The sequence below is a fragment of the Cynocephalus volans genome, chromosome 6, assembly GCF_027409185.1.
Source record: "Cynocephalus volans isolate mCynVol1 chromosome 6, mCynVol1.pri, whole genome shotgun sequence".
Classification (NCBI taxonomy): Eukaryota; Metazoa; Chordata; class Mammalia; order Dermoptera; family Cynocephalidae; genus Cynocephalus; species Cynocephalus volans.
In genome coordinates this window covers 56,924,245-56,947,376 of record NC_084465.1, presented here as the reverse complement: position 1 = coordinate 56,947,376, position 23,132 = coordinate 56,924,245, and the positions used below count along the sequence as shown (strand labels likewise).

The 23,132-nt window shown below is 35.7% G+C and overlaps 1 protein-coding gene and 1 pseudogene across 1 annotated transcript in view; both read left to right on the top strand.

The window, feature by feature from the left end:
• Nucleotides 1-23,132, top strand: part of PCLO (piccolo presynaptic cytomatrix protein) — a 413,878-nt gene that overhangs the window by 384,090 nt on the left and 6,656 nt on the right. The window lies entirely within an intron of this gene.
• LOC134380061 (ATP-binding cassette sub-family F member 2-like) lies at nt 15,426-21,185 on the top strand (annotated as a pseudogene).

Genomic DNA, 23,132 nt, shown 5'->3' with positions numbered 1-23,132 from the left:
ATTTTTTGTTTACTCTGAATAAATGGAGCAATTGACCTAGTGGTATAGATAATGTTTGCTAGGTGTAAATTGTCAATTAATTCTAGAATTGATCTTTTATTGCATCAAGAATGTTGAAAAAATGTTAAATATGTGAGGACACAGATTTGTTAGTTAGCCTGATTCAATCATTTATATTATAATCACATATCAAAACATCACTTTGTACTGCACCAATATATACGATTATTATTTGCCAATTAAAATTAAAATTTTAAAAATAAGAATAAGAATTAATGCTTGTTGAGTAATTGCCATTTCAGGCATTATGCTAACAGTTTATCTTTGTAATAGCATCTAAAAAAGTTTTCACTTAGATTCAAAACTAGTAGAATAGAAACAATAAAAGGAAGAAAAGAAAAATTATAAACAAGGGAATATACATCACTACTTTGGCTATTGACACATATTAGGGCATTAATAAGACTTTTCATAATGACTAGGTTTGGAAACCCTAACTGAGTAAAACAGACAAAAATATATAGAGCAGAAAATGTTAATTAAACATTTTAATTAAACAGTAAAGGGCCTGAACTAAAAAGTATTGAGATACAGAAAGTATCCAAAAATTTTATTATCCTATTAAACTGAAAGAAATATTATAAATGATCTTATCACGTTTTTTAACTTTACATATGAGGAAAGACAGACAGAAAGACTTAATGATTTTCCTGCCATCTCACAGGGCTAGAATCCACAATTTCTGATATTTTAAACTCATCTTAATTCCACATTAGACTTCTCAGATTTGGTGGAATGGGTGATAGGAGCTAGGTAACAAATTATGAGGTAATAGACTGTCAGGGCTAGATATACATGTTACCTAACACCAATTTAGACTTCATTAGCCAGCACCACTGACCTGTCTCATTGTAGGTAGTATTTATTAATGAAAACTTGCAAATGCAAAGAAAGCTAAGTGTTGACGAGAATTTTATTCACTCTGTGCTTTTTTTTTTTTTCCTTACACAGACTTTGCTTTTACAAAGTACCATTTTTTTTTCTTTTCTTTTCCACATTTTATTCACTTCCAGATAATTAAATTTTGCCTCTAAATAGACTTTTGCCTAAATGGTCTTACATTGGCAAAAGTTGCTCAGGTTGCAATAGAATTCTTAGAATTCTGAAAGATATTCAGGAAAAGAAAAAATTGAATTTACATTATGTTCAGTTAAGTGTTACAGATACAAAAACAAAAAAAGAAAGAAATATTTTCTTAATTAATAGTCCCTTCTTTTAAATTACTTGACATGTTGAGCCATATAGGATCTCAGATAATTATGAATATTTCAAGAAGCTTTTATTGCTTCTTTTGTTGTTTAATCTAAATAATCTGCATAATTGACCTAATGTGTACATGTGGGCAATAACTTCAGGAACACATCTTTCATTGTTTAAACAATTTAAAGAGTTGCTTGCTATGTCTTTTCTGCTGAGGTTGAGTATGTGACTAAAATGAAAGAGCAAAATCACCTCTGAAATCCCTTTTATTCTGATATGTGTTACAGAAATCTTTAAAATAAATATTCTCATGAATGAGTTGATGTTTTAACGATCTTATTTATAGAAAATATAAGGTGTTCATGAGAGAATAAAGCCCTAGAGTTAAAACAGAAGATCTAGATTAAATTTCTGCCTGGGCCATTTAACAACTTGGAAAGTTACTTAAAATACCCAAACCACTGTCTTCTCATCTGTAAAATGGTGATTATACCAACCTTATTTCTTTTTGTGAGATAATGATGTTTTGTTAATTGTAATGTTTTCTTAAGATATATTTCTCTAAAAATATGTTAGATAGAGATAGAGATGGAGATATATGTATAAATGTGAACATGTACATATGACACACACATATTTTTCAAAGATAAAATATATATAAACTTCCTTTCTGAGAAAATAAAATAGCAGGAAGGCCACTGCATATCTTAATGGAGAATAAAGCACCAAAAGCATAAAAAAGAAAGCTGTGGAAGATAAAAGTAAGCCGAATTGAGAATTATATTTGTTGAGATATTTTGCTAGCTAAAAAGATACTAGTACCCAATTTCGTTCAAATGAAATTAAATCATTCATGCTCTTTGTCAAAAAATAATTATATGTTTTTTAATTTAATGTAAAGAATATATCAAAGTAATAACAAAGGAATGAGATAATTTCAATAAATATTTTAGCCGTATTTGTTTATTTAAAATCTCACTACCCTCTTTGAATGTTTGGTAAAATTCTACTGTGAATCCATCGGGTCCTGGGCTTTTCTTTGTTGGGAGCCTTCTGATAACAGCTTCAATCTCCTTTATTGTTATTGGTCTGTTCAGAATTTCTACATCTTCATGGCTCAGTTTTGGGAGCTTGTGTGTGTCCACAAATTATCCATTTCCTCCAGATTTTCAAATTTGTTGGTGTATAGTTGTTTATAGTAGTCTCGAATGATTCCTTGTATTTCAGATGAATCAGTTGTAATTTTTCATTTCTAATTTTTGTTATTTGAATCTTCTCTCTTGTTTTTTTTTGTTAGCCATGCTAATGGTTTGTCAGTTTTATTTATCTTTTCAAAAAACCAACTTTTTGATTCTTTGATCTTTTGTATTGTTTTTTGGGTTTCAATTTCATTAAGTTCTGCTCTGATCTTAATGATTTCTTTACGTCTGCTAACTTTAGGTTTGGATTGTTCTTGTTTTTCTAGTTTTTTAAGGTGAAGTGTTAGGTTGTTCACTTGCCATCTTTCCATTCTTCGAAGGTGAGCATTTCATGCAATAAATTTCCCCCTTAGTACTGCTTTTGCAGTATCCCACAGGTTTTGGTATGATGTATCATTATTTTCATTAGTTTCAAAAAATTTTTTGATTTCCTGCTTGATTTCTTCTTGGACCCATATGTCATTAAGTAGAATGTGGTTTAATTTCCATGTGTTTGTATAGTTTCCAGAATTTCGTTTGTTTTCTAATTTTAATCCATTGTTGTCTGAGAATATACATGGACATCGATTCTTTACAAACTATTCCAAAAGATTAAAACAGACGCAAATCTCCCAAACTCATTCTATGAAGCAAACATCACCCTGATACCAAAACCAGGTAAAGATATAACCAAAAAAGAAAACTACAGGCCAATATCCTTGATGAATATAGATGCAAAAATCCTCACTAAAATACTAGCAAACAGAATACAGCAACACATACATAAAATTACTCACCACAATCAAGTGGGATTCATCCCAGGGATGCAAGGTTGGTTTAACATACACAAATCAATGAATGTGATTAGCCACATCAATAAAATCAAAGACAAAAACCATATGATCATCTCTATAGATGCTGAAAAAGCATTTAATAAAATTCAACATTCATTCATGACAAAGACCCTCTATAAGTTGAGTATAGATGGAAGGTATCTCAACATAATTAAAGCCATTTATGATAAACCCACTGCCAGTATCATCCTGAATGGGGAAAAGCTGAAAGCTTTTCCTTTAAGAACAGGAACTAGACAAGGATGCCCACTCTCACCACTCCTATTCAACATAGTATTGGAAGTACTAGCCAGAGCAATCAGAGAAGAGAAGGAAATAAAGGGCATCAAGATTGGAAAAGATGAAGGCAAACTGTCCCTGTTTGCAGATGACATGATCCTATACATCGAACAGCCTAAAGCCTCAACAAAAAAACTCTTGGAGTTAATAAATGATTTCAGCAAAGTTGCAGGATACAAAATCAACACACAAAAATCAGTAGCATTTCTATTCTCCAATAGTGAACATGCAGAAAGAGAAATCAAGAAAGCCTGCCCATTTACAATAGCCACCAAAAAATAAAATACTTAGGAATTGAGTTAACCAAGGATGTGAAAAATCTCTATAATGAGAACTACAAACCACTGCTGAGAGAAATTAGAGAGGATACAAGAAGATGGAAAGGTATCCCATGCTCTTGGATTGGAAGAATCAGCATAGTGAAAATGTCCATACTACCCAAAGTGATATACAAATTCAATGCAATCCCCATCAAAATTCCAATGACATTTTTCTCAGAAGTGGAAAGAACTATCCAGATATTTATATGGAAGAACAAAAGTTGATGCATAGTAAAGCAACACTGAGCAAAAAAAATAAAGCTGGAGGCATAACACTACCTGACTTTAAACTATACTACAAAGCTATAATAACCAAAACAGTATGGTACTAGCATAAAAACAGACACACTGATCAATGGGATAGAATAGAGAATCCAGAAATCAACCCACACATTTACTGCCATCTGATCTTTGACAAAGGCACCAAGCCTATTCACTGGGGGAGGGACTGCCTCTTCAGCAAATGGAGCTGGGATAACTGGATATCCATATGCAGGAGAATGAAACTAGATCCATACCTCTCACCGTATACTAAAATCAACTCAAAATGGATTAAGGATTTAAATATACACCCTGAAACAATAAAACTTCTTAAAGAAAACATAGGAGAAACACTTCAGGAAATAGGGCTGGGCACAGACTTCATGAATACGACCCCAAAAGCATGGGCAACCAAAGGAAAAATAAACAAATGGGATTATATCAAACTAAAAAGCTTCTGCACAGCAAAAGAAACAATTAACAGAGTTAAAAGACAGCCAACAGAGTGGGAGAAAATATTTGCAAAATATACATCTGACAAGGGATTAATATCCAGAATATATAAGGAACTCAAACAACTTTACAAGAAGAAAACAAGCAACCCAATTAAAAAATGGGCAAAAGAGCTAAGTAGGCATTTCTCTAAGGAAGATATACAAATGGCCAACAAACATATGAAAAAATGCTCAACATCCCTCAGCATCCGGGAAATGCAAATCAAAACTACACTGAGATACCATCTCACCCCAGTTAGGATGGCTAAAATCCGAAAGACTCTGAACGATAAATGCTGGTGAGGTTGCGGAGAAAAAGGAACTCTGGTACATTGTTGGTGGGTCTGCAAAATGGTGCAGCCTCTATGGAAAATAGTATGGAGGTTCCTCAAACAATTGCAGATAGATCTACCATACGACCCAGCCATCCCACTGTTGGGAATATACCCAGAGGAATGGAAATCATCAAGTCGAAGGTATACCTGTTCCCCAATGTTCATCGCAGCACTCTTTACAATAGCCAAGATTTGGAACCAGCCCAAATGTCCATTATCGGATGAGTGGATATGTAAAATGTGGTATATCTACACAATGGAATACTACTCAGCTATAAAAAAGAATGAAATACTGCCATTTGCATCAACATGGATGGACCTTGAGAGAATTATATTAAGTGAAACAAGTCAGTCTCAGAAAGAGAAATAAAATACCACATGTTCTCACTTATCGGTGGGAGATAAAAATAAATAAATAAATTCACACACACACACGCAGACAAAAAAAACGGGGGGAGAAGACACAACAATTACAATTCCTTGAAGTTGACACGACAAGCATACAGAAAGGACATTGTTGGGTGTGAGGGGGGAGAGGGAGAAGGGAGGGAGGTTTCGGTAATGGGCCACAATAATCAACCACATTGTATATTGACAAAATAAAATATTTTTTAAAATAATAATAATAATAAAATAAAAATAAAATAAAATCTCACTACCCACACCAGTGCCATGGGCTGCTTGGGGACCCCAGGCATGGATCAGGGGACTGGACCCCCCTCCCACAACCAGGCACACTGTGTCAGCACCTCAGGGCCTGCCCAGAGACCCAAGGCATGGACCCAGAGACCAGACACTTCCCAGAACCAGGCACAGTGCCAGCACAAAGGAGCATGCCAAAAACATCCATGTGGGTGGCCCACCACAGCCACCACTATAACCATGGCTGCCGCAAAAGCAGCTAGACACCACAGCCATCATGCAGATGGTCTGCCAGCCACTGTAGTGCGTTGACAAAAGGGGAGTCAACAGCAGAGATAAAGAAAAGAAAAGGATGTCTCTCTACATAAAGCCCATTTCAGAGTGACAGAAGAAGCATCAGCTCTATAGTAATATTGGGTGACCTGATCACACCTCTCAGCATTGGACAGATCAGCTAGGCAAAAAATCAACAGAGTAACCATTATTATTTCAGAAGGAGAGAAAAAATCTTGGGTAATTAGAGGGGGGAGGAGGGAAGGAGAAGGGGATGGGGAGAGATTGAACAAGGGGCATAAAGAATAATTACAATTTGTAACAATATATATGCTAGTAATATTTAATCAACATATGTCGATGTTGAACCCCAAAATATGTATAATCAATTTTGATTCAATAAAAATAAATAAATAAATAATAAAAACAAAAAAATTAAAACTCACTAAGATTAAGAAACAATTTAAAATATGAAGAGGTTCAGTAATTATGATTTTTAGTACTAAATTTCAATTTTAAATTTTCTTGATTGACTCTCTGCTTTAAACAGAAAGAATTCAGTTCTCTTCCACTTTCTTCCACTTCCTTCTTCCATTATTTGATTGGCTGCCTGGATTTCTTCAAGTTTTCCCTCCCTCCTTCTGTTTGTTTCTTTCTTTTCTTTCTTTCTGTCATTCATTGCCTTATCCTCTGCCATAGTCTGAAATATTTGAGAATGAGTATGCTTTTTTATACATCAATATACTCTTTCAGAGTACTTATTTTTTTGTCCTTGGATTCTTTATGAATGCTTTCTATATCCTTAAAGTATAATATTAAATAGGATATGTCAGTGTATCTATTTATCAATATTTCTAGGAATACAGAATGCTCTTTTGATCTACAGATTTACTCCTATTTTGGAAAAATATTTTCATATTTTTAAAAAGATGTTATTTTCTCTTGCATTTACTTTTTCTAAGCAAACTGTTATATTAGATCATATTTTCCTGTTCTACATATAAATCATAATTCTGTAACTTCTTTACTCTCATTTTCCTCTCTGTATTGTCTTTCTTTCCTCCGCATCAATAGTTTTAATTTCTAGTTTATGCAATTTTGTCCCATGATGTTTCTAATTCATTAATAAGTTTTAAATGAGGTTATTTGAGACTTTAGCTCTGCAATCCCCATTTCCAGATTGTCAATCATTTTTGTCATTTCATTTTTGAGCTATGCCTTCTACATCCCTTTATCTCTTTCTCTTCACCTTTCTGTTCTAAAGTTACAGATTTGTGCCACTTACAGGATAATTATCTTCTCTAGAGTGGGAATAATTTTTATTCATTCAATGCAACCAAAGAAGCATAAGTTTCAGGACATCAAGAGACCTGGAGACTGGTAAAAGCATTTTTCTACTGCCATTTACTCTTTATTCCAAACCAAATTACAGAACATCATCACGCATCCTCTGTGTGTTTAATCTCTTTTTTTGGTTCAAAGGCTCAAGCAGATCTAGAGCTGCTGCCCACCCTGTGGAGACAAAGGACATGTGTTTCTGTCTCCATTGCATCTGCTTCAAAAAACAAGGCACTCTGAACCTATAAAATGTAGACATGATTGATAGTGATGACCCACAATCAAGGCAATCAACTCCTTTGAGACAATTTCAGTAAGCATGCCTTTAGCAGAAATATTTTATTTCTCCCTTAAATAGAAATATTAAAGAACAAGCTGGAACAATCTTTGAACAGAGAGACACTTATCAAGAACTTCACAGGTATCATACTGTGAAGCATGTGAAGTTAAACTTCCAAGAGAGAAATACACAGTGTGATGATTTCAGAACTTTAATTAGCAAGTTTTTAATTCCATCTTTCTCTCCAAGTGAGAAGGTGGGAAACAACAACAAATCTCACATGCTTGATGTGTTGGGGTTTTAGGCTTATAAAAGAAGAATATGACCTACAAAAGTGTATTTCTCCCAGAAAAAAAAAAAAAATTATCCTGCTATGTCATTTCATCATGCTCATTAGTGTGATTAATTCTGTCCACAACTTCTATTGACTCCAAATATTTGGAGTTAGTTTTTCTTGACTCCCTCTTTTCCATGTTAGAATCCTTGTTTTCTCTCAATCCAGGTATGTTTTGAGAGATAGAGGCATAGTTCTATCTGCTTTTCTATGACTTTGGATGTAAGACATAAAGTTGCCTTCTGGATAGATTTGCCATCCTACTTAGCTAGGTTTGCTCCCTCTTTTGAGATTTGATTAAATGTGTTTTGCCAACACAACTCCACCAAGCTGACGTGTGTCTTACACCTATGAAAAGATACTCTAAGCTTTGCATATTTCTCCTACTTCATCTTGTGAGCCCCAGCTGTTTTCCGTTTCTTCTGAGACTCTTGGATCTTCACAGTGGTAAGGCTTGGCTGACACTGTCCAAGGTTTTTACTGACTTTTTTCTAGGGCTGGCTATGCTCATTGTGTGTTCATCTGCTTTTTTATGATGGAGGATTTAGTGAGAATTCTCATGGTTTTGTCAACTCATTCTTCTTTTCCTGGCTTAATTCTGTGATAAATGTTGTGGTCAGATTTGCTACTATGCCATGTCTTGCCGAAATCTCCTTTCTATTCCTAGACACTACTTTTGGAGTTTTCCAGCAGAAGCCTGTAGTCTATTTCTTGTTTGGTTGTTACTGGTGAATACTTTTCTAAATTCTACTCTTTTTTTTCCTAATTTCTTTAGATATTAAAGAAGAGAGATGCTAAGATCTGTCCCATTTTCTCATTTTTATTTCATAGATTATTTTACTGTGTAATGTCCTTAAAAAAGAACATATTGATTTGAATTGGCTTATTAATACTTATTTTAAATGGTTAAATAACTAGAGCTGTATTTTCAATCACTAGTTCAAGGAAATATTATTAGGTGAGATTTGCAATTTCCCATCTGTCAAGAATGTGTAAGCAGAATGTTAGCCAATTATTTTAGGGTATATTTATGACACAAAGTTTTATGCCAAATCATTGCAAGGAAAGTGGTGGCATAGTTAGGAGGCCACATGTCATTTCTAAATAATATTGTTAAGATGCCATGTATCATTGACTAAATTCACTAATGCTTTTTTTCCATTTTGTTGATATTTTTCAAAGTACTGGAATCTTGATTTATTAATTTTATCTACTATTTTTGTATTCTCTACCATATTAATTTTAGTATCTTTATTATTTCCTATTTAAGAGCTTTATTATTTACTTCTTTGTACAATACTTCCTTTTGTTTTACTTTGTCATTTTTTCTAGCTTTTGGAGTTGGAATGTAAATCAACTGTATTTTTTAATATTTACTGATAGCAATATTAATGTATATGCATTTTCGTTTTTTCCACTGCTTTTTATTCATTTATTTTTATTTTTAACTTATTTTTTTCATTGTATATGTTTATGGGATACAGTTTGTTGTTTCTTTTTTATTGAAAATATTTTAACATTTATTTGTACATATTTGTGGGGTACAGTATGTTGTTTCAATACATGCATATATTGTATAATGATCTAGTTAGAATAGTTAACATATCTGTCACCTGTACATCAGTTCTCTGTGATTATAACTTTCAAGATCCTCTTTTCTGGCTATCTTGAAATATGCAATACACTATTACTAGCTATAGTCACCCTACAGCACCAGAATTTATTCTTCCTATCTAACCATAACTTTGTAACTTTGTACAGGTACACTAACCTTTCCCCAAGCCATTCCACCCACCTCCCCACAATGTCTGTTAACTGCTATTCTACTCTATTTCCCTCTTTTTTCTCTCTTTTTAATTTATTTTCCTTAATTAACCCACAAAAATTGTATATATTTATGAGTACAATATAATATTTGGGTACATTCATACTATGTGCAATGATAATATCAAGGCACTTAGTATATCTATCACCTCCAACATTTGTCATTTCTTTGTGTTAGTAACATTCAACATCATCTCAACTAGCTATTCAAAGATACACAATACTTTGTTATTAACTGTAGTCTCCCTGTATTATGTAGAACAATAGATCCCATTCTTCCTGTCTCTTTACTATTTTATATCCACTGATTACCCTCTCCCTATCTCCCCTTCTCCCCTTCTCCATTCCCCCATCAATCTCTAGGAACCACTATTTTACTCTATATTTCTGTGAGATCAACTTTTTTAGCTTCCACATATGAGTGAAGACATGTGCTATTTCTCTCTCTATGCCTGACGTTTCCTTAACATAATTTTCTCCATGCTCACCCATGTTGCTGCATACAGAAAAAATTTCATTCTTTTTAGGGCTGAGTAGTAGTCCACAGTGTATTTGTACCATATTCTCTTTATCCAATCATCTGCTGAAGGACATTTAAGTTGGTTCCAACTCTGGACTGTTGTGAATAGAGATGCAATAAACATGAAAGTGCACGTATCTCTCTGACACACTGATCTCCATTCTTTTGGATATATACTTAGTAATGGGATTGGTGGATGATATGGTAGTTCTATCTGTAGTTGTCATAGAAATCTCCATACTGTTTTCCATATTTGTACATATATTATTGACTGCACAAATTTACATTCCCACCAATAATATATAAGAATTCCCCTTTCTCTGCATCCTACCAGTCAGTATTTGTTATATTATGTCTTTTTGATAATAGCCATTCTAACTGGAGTAAGATGATATATTATTGTGGTTTTGATTTGCATTTCTCTGATGATTAGCTATGTAGAGCATTTTTTCGTATACCTGTTGGCTATTTGTATATCTTATTTTGAAAAATATCTATTCAGTTCCTTTGCCCATTTTTTAATCAGATGAGTTTTCTTTATCAAATGCATAATTTGTAAATCCCTTATCAGATGCATAATTTGTAAATATCTTCTCCCATTCTGCAGGTTGTCTTTTCACTCTGTTGATTGTTTCCTTTGCTGTGCAGAAGCTTTTTTAATTTGATAAAATCCCATTTGTTAATTTTTGCTTTTGTTCCCTGTGCTTCTGAGGTATTATTCATAAAATCTTTGCCAAGACTTATGTCCTGAAGTGTTTTCTCTATATTTTATTCTAGAAATTTTAATTGTTTGAGGTCTTACATTTAAGTCTTTAATCCATTTTGAGTTGATTTTTGTATATGGTGGGAGACAGGGGGTCAGTTTTATTCCTCTATATATGGATCTCCAATTTTCCAAGTACTATTTATTGAAGAGACTGTCCTTTCCCCAGTGTGCATTCTCCGCTCCTTTGTCAAAAATCAGTTGACTGTAGGTATGTGGATTTATTTCTGAGTTCTCTATTCTGTTCAATTGGTCTATGTGTCAGTTTTTGTGCTAGTACCATGCTGTTTTAATTACTGTAGCTCTGTAGTATATTTTGAAGACAGGTAGTGGGATACTCCCCACTATGTTATCTTTGCTCAGGATTGCTTTTGCTATTTGAGGTCTCTTGTTTTTCCACATACATTTTTGAATTGTTTTTTTCTATTCTGTGCAGTATGTCCTTGGTGGTTTAATGGGGATTGCATTGAATCTGTAGATTGCTGTAGGAAGTATGGTCATTTTAATGATATTGGCTATTCCAATCCACAAGCATGGATGCCTTTCCATTTTTGTGTGTCTTCTTTAATTTCTGTAATCAGTGTCTTATACTTTTCATTATAGAGATCTTTCACCTCCTCAGTTAAATTTATTCCTAGGCATTTTATTGCCATTTAAATGGGATAGATTTCTTGATTTCTTTTTCTGCAAGTTCCCTGTTGGTGTGTAGAATGCTGCTGACTTTTATATGTTGATTTTGTATCCTGCATCTTTACTGATTATTTTATCAAGTCTAGAAGTTTTACAGTAGAGTCTTTAGGCTTCTCTCTACATAAAATGATGTCAGCTGAAAAAGGGAAAACTTTACTTCCTCCTTCCAACTTGCCTGATCTTTATTTCTTTCTCTTGCCTAATTGCTCTGGCTAGGACTTCCAGTACTAGGCTGAACAGAAGTGGTGAGAGTGGGCATCCTTGTCTTGTTCCAGTTCTTAGTGAGAAAGCTGTCAGCTTTTCCCCATTCAGTGTGATGTTAGCTGTGGGTTTGTCCTATAAAGCCTTTATTGTATTAAGGTAGTTTCCTTCTATATCTAATTTGTTGAGAGTCTTTATCATAAAGAGATGTTGAATTTTATCAAATGCTTTCTTGGCATCTATCAATATGATCATATGTTGTTGTTGTTGTTTTTTATTCTGTTGATGTGATATATTACATTAATTATTTTGCATATGTTGAACTATCCTTGCATCTCTGCAATAAATCCCACTTGATCATGGTGTATAATCTTTTTGATGTGCTGTTGGTTTCAGTTTGCTAGTATTTTATTGAGGATTTTTGCATCTGTGCTCATAAGAGATATCGGCCTGTAGTTTTCTTCTTTCATTGAGTCCTTGTCTGATTTTGGTGTCAGGGTAATGCTGGCCTCATAGTATGAGATTAGAAAGATTACATACACTTAAATTTTTTGAAATTGTTTAAAGAGTATTGATGTTAGCTCTTCTTTAAATGTTTCATAGAATTCGGTAGTAAAATGTCTAGTCCTGAGCTTTTCATTTTGGGGAGATTTTTTTATTATTGAGTCAATCTTGTTACATGTTATTGTTCTATTTAGGTTTTCTATTTCTTCTTGGTTCAGTCTTGGAAGGTCATATGTGTCCAAGAATTTATCTGTTTTCTCTAGGTATTCATATTTATTGGTGTATAGTTATTTGTAATAGTCTCTGATGATCTTTTGTATTTTGGTGCTACCTGCTGCAATGTCTCTATTTGAATTTCTGGTTTTATTTATTTGGGTCTTTTTTCTTTCTTTCTTGGTTAGTTCACCTAATGGCTTGTTAATTTTGTTTATCCTTTCAAAGAACTAACTTTTTATTTTATTAATCTTTTGTATTGTACTTTTAGTCTGGATTTCATTTATTTCTGCTCTGATTTTTATTATTTCTTTTTATCTACTTATTTTGGGTTTAGTTTCTTCTTGTTTTTCTGGTTCCTTAAGGTGCAGTGTTAGGCTATTTATTTGTGATCTTTCTATTTTTTTGATGGAGCCGTTTATTGCTATAAACTTTCCTCTTAATAATACTTGGCTGTATCCCATAGATTTTGGTATGTTGTGTTTATGTCCTCATTAGTTTCAAGAGATTTTTTTATTTCCTTTTTAATCTCTTCTTTGACACATTGGTCATTCAAGAGTGTGCTGTTTAATTTCCATTTATTTGTGTAGTTTTGCAAGTTCCTCTTATTGATTTCTAGTTTTATGACCAGTTTTATTATGGTCACAAAAAATACTTGGTATGATTTCAATTTTTTGGAACTTGTTGAGACCTATATTGTGGCCTAATATATGGTCAATCCTAGAGAACGTTTCATGTAATGAAAAGAATGTGTATTCTGCAGCTGTTGGATGAAATACTCTGCATATGTCTGTTAGGTCCATCTGGACTGTGGTGCCATAAGTACAACGTTTCCTTGTTTATTTTCTGTCTCAGTGATCCATCCAATGATGAGAGTGGGCTGTTAGAGTTCCCAACTATTGTTGTGGAGGTGTCTATCTCTCCCTATAGATCTGATAATATTCACTTTATATATCTAGGTGCTCTAGTGTTGGGTGCATATATATTTATAATTGTTATATCTTCTATATATCTAGGTGCTCTAGTGTTGGGTGCATATATATTTATAATTGTTATATCTTCTAGATGTATTGATCCCTTTATCATTATATAGTGTCCTTCTTTGTCTTTTGGAACATATTTCTATTTAAAGTCTGTTTTATCTGATATATGTGTAGCTACTTCTGCTCACTTTTGTTTTACATTTGCATGGAATATCTTTTTCTATCCCCTCATTTTCAGTCTATGTGTATCTATGTAAGTGAGATGTGTTTCTTGTAGGCAGCATATGGATGGGTCATTTTTTTATCCATTCATCCAGTATATGTCTTTTAATTGGGGGAATTTTGATCTGTTTACATTCAAGGTTATTATTGATATGTGAGGTCTCCTGTCAAATTGTTAGTTGTTTTCTAACTGTTTTGTATATCCTTTGTAAATTTCTTCCTCTCTTATTGTTTATCTTAGTGGTTTGGTGTTTCTTCTGCATTGATAAGGTTTGTTTTCTTTCTCTTCCTAATTTGTCTATCTACTCTACTATTAAGTTTCATATTTTCAGATATTCTTGTGATATTTGTTATTGTTTTTTCTCTTCTAGATGTAGAACTCCCCTAAGCATTTCTTGAAATCCTGGTCTGGTGGTGATGAATTCCCTTAATTTTTCTTACCTTAGAAAGACTTTAATTTTCCTTCATTTCTGGAGGATAACATTACTGGTTATAGTATTCCTGGCTGACAGTTTTTTCTATCAATACTTTGAATATATCATTCCATTCTCCCTTGGCCTGTGGGGTTTCTGCTGAAAAGACTGCTGTTAGTCTAATGGGGATTCCCTCATAAGTGACTTGACGTTTTTCTCTTGCTGTTTTTAGAATTCTCTCTTTGTCTTTAACTTTGGATAATTTGACTATTATATTTCATGTAGATGACCTATTTGAGTTAAATCTATTTGGTTATTTTTGAGCTTCCTGGATTTGGATGTTCATATCTTTCCCAAGGCCAGGGAAGTTTTCAGCTTTTAATTCATTAAATGCATTTTCAATATCTTTTCATTTTCCCCTAATGGAATGCCCATAATTCAAATATTTGTTCTCTTAATAGTATCCCCTAGATCTTGTAAGATTTGTTCATTGTTTTTATTTATTTTTTCTTTTTTTGTCTTCCTGTGTTATTTCAAAATGGCTAAATTCAAGATCAGAAATTTTTTTCTGCTCAATCTACTCTGTTATTGAGACTCTCAGATGTACTTTTTATTTCATTCAATGAATTCTTCAATTCCAAGATTTCTGCTTGATTTCTTTTAATATCTATCTCTTCATTGAATTTCTCATTTATATTGTGAATTGTTTTTGTGATTTCATTGAACTGTTTATCAATATTCTCTTGTATCTTAGTGAGTTTCCTTAAGATAATTTATTTGAATTCCTTTTCTGGCAAGTTGGCAATTTCCAGATTCTTCGGGATCAGTTACTAGAGCATTATTTTGTTTTCATGGTGGTGTCACATTACCTTGTTTTTTCATGTTTCTTATTTCCCTACATTGATATCTGTGCATCTGGTGGAATAATCAAACTCAAACCTCTTTGAGTTTGGTGAGAGGCTGTGTAGGGAAGGACTTTCACCTGCGAATGCATCTTAGGGTGTCAGTTATGTCGAGTACAATGGTTTTGCTCAAGATGGATACAGTAGTGTAGACTGTGTGTAGTTTCTTCATCTGCAATCCACTTTCACTGTGTCTGCAAGTGACTTGGCAACCTGTGCTTGGTAGGTGTGTGACAGCAGTGGCACAGCTTTTCTGGGAGAGGTATCACCAAGTTGGTTCACAGGCTGAGGTGTGCACATATATACTGTGGGTCAGTCTCCTCAGGAGCTAGCTCATGGGGGATGCGACACCTGATTGATTCTCAGGCTGGGGTTGTGGGCATATGGCTTGTCAGGGTCTCAGGTACTGATTTGCCAGTGGAAGGGTACTGGCAACCTGATTAGTGGTTGGCCCACCAGGAACACATTAGCCAAACTATTTCTCATTCGTATATGTGTCCATGAGACAGCTCAAAGACTCAGGGGAAGACTTCCAGGGTGTAGTGGGTTAAATTATGTACTTCCAAAACTCACTAAAGCTTGAATTGTGTCCTCCAAGTTTCGTGTATTAGAAACTTCATCCCCACTGTGACTGTTAAGAGGGTGGGAAATCCTATTATGGTAATTCAAAGTTGGAGCCTTGAAGAGGTGATTAAATTGTAGGACCATGCCATAGTGAATGGATTAAAAATAGTGGTCTAGGGCTTGGTTCTGAGGTCATTAAAAGAAGAGAGAGGGGAGTCTTTCTCTCTGCTCTCTCTTCTTCCACCATCCTGTAGTGTGCGACTCCTGGGTCACTGTCACCACCACCAGATTGTGTTCCTTGGACTTTGGACTTCCCAGCCTTACAAACTTTAAGCAATAAATTTCATTTTCTTTGTAAATCACCCAGTTCTTAGTATTTTGTTATAAGCAACAGAAACAGACTAATACACAGGGGCATAACAACTGAGCTGTTTCTCTGAGTCAGGTGTGTGGGTGTGCTTTGGCTTGGCTAGCTGAATGCAAGCCTGCCAGTGGACCTCCCACTCTGCCACTTCTTGGAGCCTGATGTGAGGTGTGCTTCCCTCAGCAGTTCAAAAGCTGGTAAGCCAAGGGCAAAGCTGCTGACCAACTTCTTAAGAAATGGGTGAGGCAGCTAGGAAGGGGCCCATCCAGCTGGTTCTTGAGTGGTGGGCAGGTTCACTTGGCAGGCCCACAGGAAGGGAGTTTGTCCAGCTACTTCTTGGACTATTGGCAAGGCCACCAGGCAGGCCTGCAGCAAGGGGACCCAACCAGCTGCTTATTAGATTGTTAGAAAGGCCAGTAGGTTGTATATGAATTTTTTCTTCTGATATAGGAACATAAGACTATTGATTTCCCTCTGATCATCATTTTAATTCTCATAGATTCTAATGCATAGTATTTTCATTGTCATTATTTTTCAGAACTTCTGTATTTCCTTATAATATTTTGCCATTAACCCAAGAGTTGTTTAATTGAAGGCTTTTGTGTATGATCAGATAACGTTTGCAATAGCTTCATTTCATAAAATTTACTGATTTCTTCTTTGCAACTCCATATATGATCAATTTTTGTGACTGTTCCCTAGATAATTGATAAAAAGGTATATTTTCTATTATTAGGGTGTAGCGTTTGATATATATCCATGAGATCTACTTTATTGATTATAGTGTCTCAATACTCTGTCCACTTATTTTAGTCTACTTGGCCTGTCTTATACTACAATTGCTGCATTAAAATCTTTTATTATTCTCTTTATTCCTCCTTACATCTCCTGCATCCATAAATCTTTTATTTTGTAGTTTCAACTTTACATAAGTGGTGTGTAGATATTCATAATTGTTATATCTTCATTATGATATATGTATTTTTAGCTATAAACAGTGTTTTTATTTTGTTTACTGTATTTTTATCTGCATTTTTTATCTGATACTAAGACCTCAACCCTGTGCTCTTATTGATTTCATATGCCTCATACCCTTGCCAATCTCTGTACTTTCGACTGGAAAAAAACAGATTTTAGTTTTGTTTCCTGTTTACAGAATAAGTTAAGCTTTGCTTTATAAACCAATGTGAAAGTCTTTTTTTTTTAAATAGGCTAGCTAAACTTATTCATGCTTATTGGTATGACATATATGTTTGATCTAAACACTGTATTTTGTTTTATAATTAGTGTATATATTATGCTACATTTATTATATTTCTCCATGCCTCTTTTGTTTTTAAAATTTCTTTTGTAACTAAGAACACTTTGTATCTTTGTTCCAATGTTTTTTGTTTTTACTTATAGCCTTATAATACTCTTAATTCCTTTTCTTCTTAATAATTTGCTGTCTGGTTTGTCAATTTTAAGTGGTATCCTTTGTCACTTACTTATTACCTATACAGAAAATCAATTCCCATTCTGCTTTTCCCTTTATCTCTCTCTTCTTCATCCATTTATTTTTAGTTTCATCCTTTATACTTTGCCAGAACATATGACGTTTCCATGCTGTTTTTTCACCCACCTATGTTCTCACTCTTGTTGAAGCCTTAGTTCTATAATTAAATATATTAAATACTCACCATCAACTCTTTTGCTGAAGTTTCTCTATTTTGGTTTGGTGAAATGTGTCCTCTCATATATTTCTAAGAGAGTCCATCTTTGTATAGTATTCCCTGAGTTCTTTCATTCTTAAAACTATAATCTTGATACTTGAATAATAGCTTAGCTGGATATAAAATTATTGACTTGCACTTTGTTTTCTTGAGTTTCTTGAAAGTAAAACTAACATCTAGCTACTATGAACTATTTATAATCATTGGCTGCTGAATTATTATGATCTAACTATATCTAGAAAACTTGTGTTTCAGTTTACAAAACAAGTAGAAGACAATTTTATCTGTTTTTGGACCAATGTATTAATATTTTGACAGAAAGAAGAGAGTGTGGAGAGATATGGTATTGATAGATATTTTTCCTCTTGTCAGGGTATATCTGGACATAAAAATCTAAATTAATTTAAACAGTGTATTAATCCATAAAAAAAAAATACATCAAGTGACCGTATCCCCAAAGCTTGACAAATTAAATCAAAATAATTAAATAGCTACAATCTAATATTTTTACAACTTTACTCGTAGTGCTCTGTTACTTTAGTTTTCTCTCAAAGATTCCTCAACTATACTTTCTAACAGTGGTTGTCAAAATGTTGTTCACAGACTCTTGTTGGTCCCTGAGACTGTGAGTTCATGAGGTCAAAATTATTTTCAAAATGTGTTAAGATATTATTTATGTTTTTCACTGTGTTGACATTTACATTGATAGTGCAAACCAATGGTGCATGAAAGTGGCACCCAATGTACTGCTAGACACTTTCTTTCTTTCTTTCTTTCTTTCTTTCTTTCTTTCTTTCTTTCTTTCTTTCTTTATTTATTTATTTATTTATTTATTTATTCATTTATTTATTTGTTTGTTTGTTTGTCTCCATGTACTTACAGGGAAAAATTGCCAGTTTCATTTAAGAATATCCTTGATGAATCAGTTAAAATTATTGTCTATACCCTTAAATACATGTCTTTTCAATATTCTGTGTAATAAAACAGGGAATATATATAAGGCACTTCTACAACATACCAAAATACAATGGTTGACTTGAAGAAATACATTTATTCAATTTTTTTAAGTTGTGAACTGAACTAGCCTTTATTTTATGAAATATCAGTTTTAATTCAAAGAACAACTGACAGGCAAAGTCTGCTTATTCAGACTTAGGTGTTTCAATGAGATTTTCTTTAAAAAATGAAGAAAGTGGGCTTGTCATTGTAAGTTCCAGAAATGTATTTGCAGCATAGACAACAGGTAAGAACGATGTACACCTGAGAGTGGTGAGGCCCACCTCCCTGATAAAACAGTAACCTCCCCACTATGGTTCATCACCACCCCCTCTGACCTGGCCAAGGAGAAGGCTGCTAAAAAGAAGGAAGCTGCCAAAGCTTGACAGTGGCCCAGAAAGGGACATGAAGAAAATGAAGATGCTGTCACAGAACTACAGGTGGTAGAGGAGAAAAATAAGTAAGCCAGTGGCAGAGAGACCACAGAAGTGGATTTGACCACCAAGGAGCTGGAGGCCATTGAGATGAAGAAAGCTGCTGCTTGAGCTGTCACTGGTGCCCTGGACTCTCACCTCAACACTACTGATATCCACATTACCAACCTGTCACTCACCTATCATGATCAAGAGCTGCTCAGTCATACCAAGCTGGAATTCAACTCAGGCCACTGTTATGGCCTCACTGGCTTAAATGGAATTGGAAAGTCCATGCTGATTTCTGATATCAGGAAATAAAAGTGCCCAGCCCCAAGCACATCAACATCTACCATCTAATTCATGAGATGTCCCCTAGCAACAAGACACCCTTGCAGTGTGTGGTGGAATTTGGCACAGAGCAGGCCATGCTGGAGAGGGAGGCTGGGAGGCTGAGATGCTGGCTCACTAGAACACAGGGTGTGAGAAGTTCATCGAGCTCCACAAGCACCTGGAGGAGCTGGGTGCCAATAAGGTGAAGATGAGGGCCTCAAGGTTCTTGCACGGACTGGGTTTCACACCTGCTATGCAGCACAAGAAGCTAAGACTTTGTCAGGGGCCAGAGGAAGAGGGTTGCCCTCACCAGAGCCCTCTTTATTCAGCCCTTCATGGTCCTCCTGGACAAGCCCACCAACCACCTGGACCTAGATACATGTTGTGGCTAGAAGAAGAACTAAAAACTTAAACTTTTAAACTGGTCCTCATCTTCCATTCCCAGGATTTTTTTAATGTTGTCTGTACCAGCATCATTCACATGCCCAGCAAGAAACTGAAGCATTATACAGGCAATTATGATCAGTATACAAAGACCCAGCTGGAGCTGGAGGAGAACCGGATGGAGAGGTTTCACTGGGAGTAAGATCAGATTGCACACGTGAAAAACTGTATTGCTAGTTATGGCCATGGCAGGGCCAAATTGGCCCAGCAGGCCCAGAGCAAGGAGAAGATGCTACAGAAAATGATGGAATCAGTACTGACAGAGAGGGTCATGAGCAAGAAGATACTGTAATTCTATTTCCTATCATGTAGTAAGGTTTCTCCACCCATCATTACAGTGCAGAATGTGAGCTTCAAGTGTACAAAAGATGGGCCTTGCATCTACAATAATCTAGAATTCGGTATTGCCCTCAAAACATGAGTGGTTCTGGTGTGGTCCAACAGAGCAGGGCAGTCAACTGTTCTGAAACTGCTAACTGTAGAGCTACTACCCACAGATGGAATGATCTGAAAACACTATGTCAAAACAGGGTGTTACCATCAGCATTTAGAGGAGCAGCTGGACTTAGATCTCACCCTTGGAGTGCATGATGGGGTGCTACCCAGAGATCAAAGAGAAGGAAGAAATGAGGAAAGTCATGGGGCAATATGGTCTTATTGGGAAACAACAGGTGAGCCTGATCCAGTACCTATGAGACAAGCAGAAGAGCTGAGTTTGTCTGGCCTGGCTGGCCTGGCAGAACCCTGCACGATCTTCCTGGATGAGTCCACCAATCACCTGGATATTAAGACCATCAACACACTGGAAGATGCCATCAATGCATTTGAGGGTGAGATGATACTGGTCAGCCATGACTTCAGACTCATTCAGCAGGTTGCACAAGAAATTTGTTCCTTTAACAAGGAGACAATCTCCAAGTGGCCTGCAGACATCCTGGCCTATACGGAACACCTCAAGTCCAAGCTGGTAGATGAGGAACCCCAGCTCACCAAGAGGACCCACAATATGTCAGCCTTCTTCCGGGGTTTGGGCCAGGAGCTCCATCTGGGATCTAACAGCTGCTACCCTGACCAGCAGCCCAGGACAGGACCCTCGGGCTACACTCTTGTGTTGCTGCAATACTGCTCCCCTAGTCTCTGCCTTGCCTCTCCACCTGACTCGGCTGCACTCTGTTATCCTATCTGCAGCTGGACAGTACCTATCTGTTTCCCATCCTCCTTCCAGGTATGTTGTGTCATGTCTGGATTCAGCCCCTTGCCAGCTACTTTACACTGAGAGTGTTGCAGCCAGAGGCACTTGAGTGTTAGCCCAAGGGTTAATGCACTGCATTTGACCAATGAAGGAGCTCAGGATCCTCGTTTTCTGAGATTTGGTGATGCTAGAAGAATAAATCCCAGCCCACCACTCCCATTTCTTTTAGCTTCTGGTTGGGAGCTCTGAACCGGGGCCTTAGTCCTGGTCAGTTCTTAAATAATTATTTAATGATTTAACTTTTAGACCATGTAACATCTACAAAGCATCCAATAAAAAAAAGAGGAAGCCATGGTCCCTAAAAAAAAAATTAATAATAAATAATGTAAACTTGAAATTGCTGAAATAGTAGCTCTTAAATATTATCATCACACAAAAAAGTAAGTATTTGAGATGATAGATATGTTACTTAACTTTCACAATGTATACATATATCAAAACATCACATCATACAACAAAAACATATATAATTTTTGTCAGTTATACCCTAATACAGCTGAGGGGCTTGGAGAGAAATATAAGCAATTAAAAATATTTCTTGACAATGATAAAATTCAGCCTTCAAGTAAAAATTAGAATTTTGGAAAAATTGTATCTGCCTCCCAGAGCTTGATAGCTTCTCGATATTCAAAGACTTTCTTGATGAGATTGGTGGTGATTTTAACAAATGTGCTTTTAACATAATACAAAATGTGAACCTGTATTTTCCAAAATGAACAATGTATTATGTTACAAATTCAGGCAGAATTAAAAGATTCATTCAAAGTGCAATATAGACTGATAAATTCTAAAGTAATCATACAAATCATCATCAGATCCCATATTGCCACTAACCTTTAACAAACTACTACTTGTCAAGTGTTAGAGTAGTATCAAAGACTATCCAGAATTGTCTGAAAAGGATAGTAAAATATTCGCACCTTTTTCAATTATATATTTGTGCAAGACTGGATTTTCTTCATATACTTTGACTAAAACAACACGTTGTACTGTATTTAATGTAGAAACAAATATGAGATGAGGACTTCTGGTCAAGATAGTGGAATAGATGGTCCCCAGCGTCACTCTTTCCCACAAATCAACCAATTTACAACTATAAAAAAGCAAGGACAGCCAAGCTGGGGCTGCTAGAGCTCAGGGGAAGAGGAGGAGAAAACTATGGAGTGCGTGAAGGCACATGACCAGTCCCATGGGAAGTGTCTGCAGCATGGGTGGTGGAGGAGATGGGCCCACCAGGAGAACACTGGGGCACAGCAAGGACAGCTGATTTGCACCCCCATTAGTGAAGGACCATTCAGAGGAGACTGGTCAGGAATATAGAATGGCATGGAGTGCAGTTTGATGAAAAAACTCAGGCCCAGACCAGAGTTTTAGATTTCTTGAGAGCCAAAAGTACCTATAAAGTCAACCATTTAAATCTGAGCTGCACAAAAAGTCTTCCCTAGGGAATCAGAGGCAAGGCAGCAATCTAGCTCAACCAAAGAGATCAAGTACTGGTCCCCCCAGGAAGTTCCCCCTTTTTAGAAGTAGGCAGAGAACAAAAAATTAGTTCCAACACAGAGTTTAAAGGGTGGGAACAGCAAATAATCCAACACAGAATTGAAAGAAAGAACAAAGTACCCACAACCAGAGACAGTTTCATATTAACTAATAAAGGCTGCATTTCACCAAAGAACACCTATAACACATAGATGGACTGGAGGTCCCCTGGGATACCAAACGAGAAAAGGCAGAGGGCCGGGGGCCTCAGCAATGCCCCCCAACACCCACAGCCAATCCTGAGGGTGGGGGATGAGGGCCTCAACCACAACCCCCCAACACAGACAGCCAACCCAGCAGCGACCACTGAGCCACCACAGGAAGTGCCCCAGGCTCTATCAGCTGGGGTAGTGGGAGCCTCATGCCTTGGCCACACCGGCCCATCAGTGATCACCGAGCTGCCTCAGGAAGCACCCTGGGCTCTCCCAACCT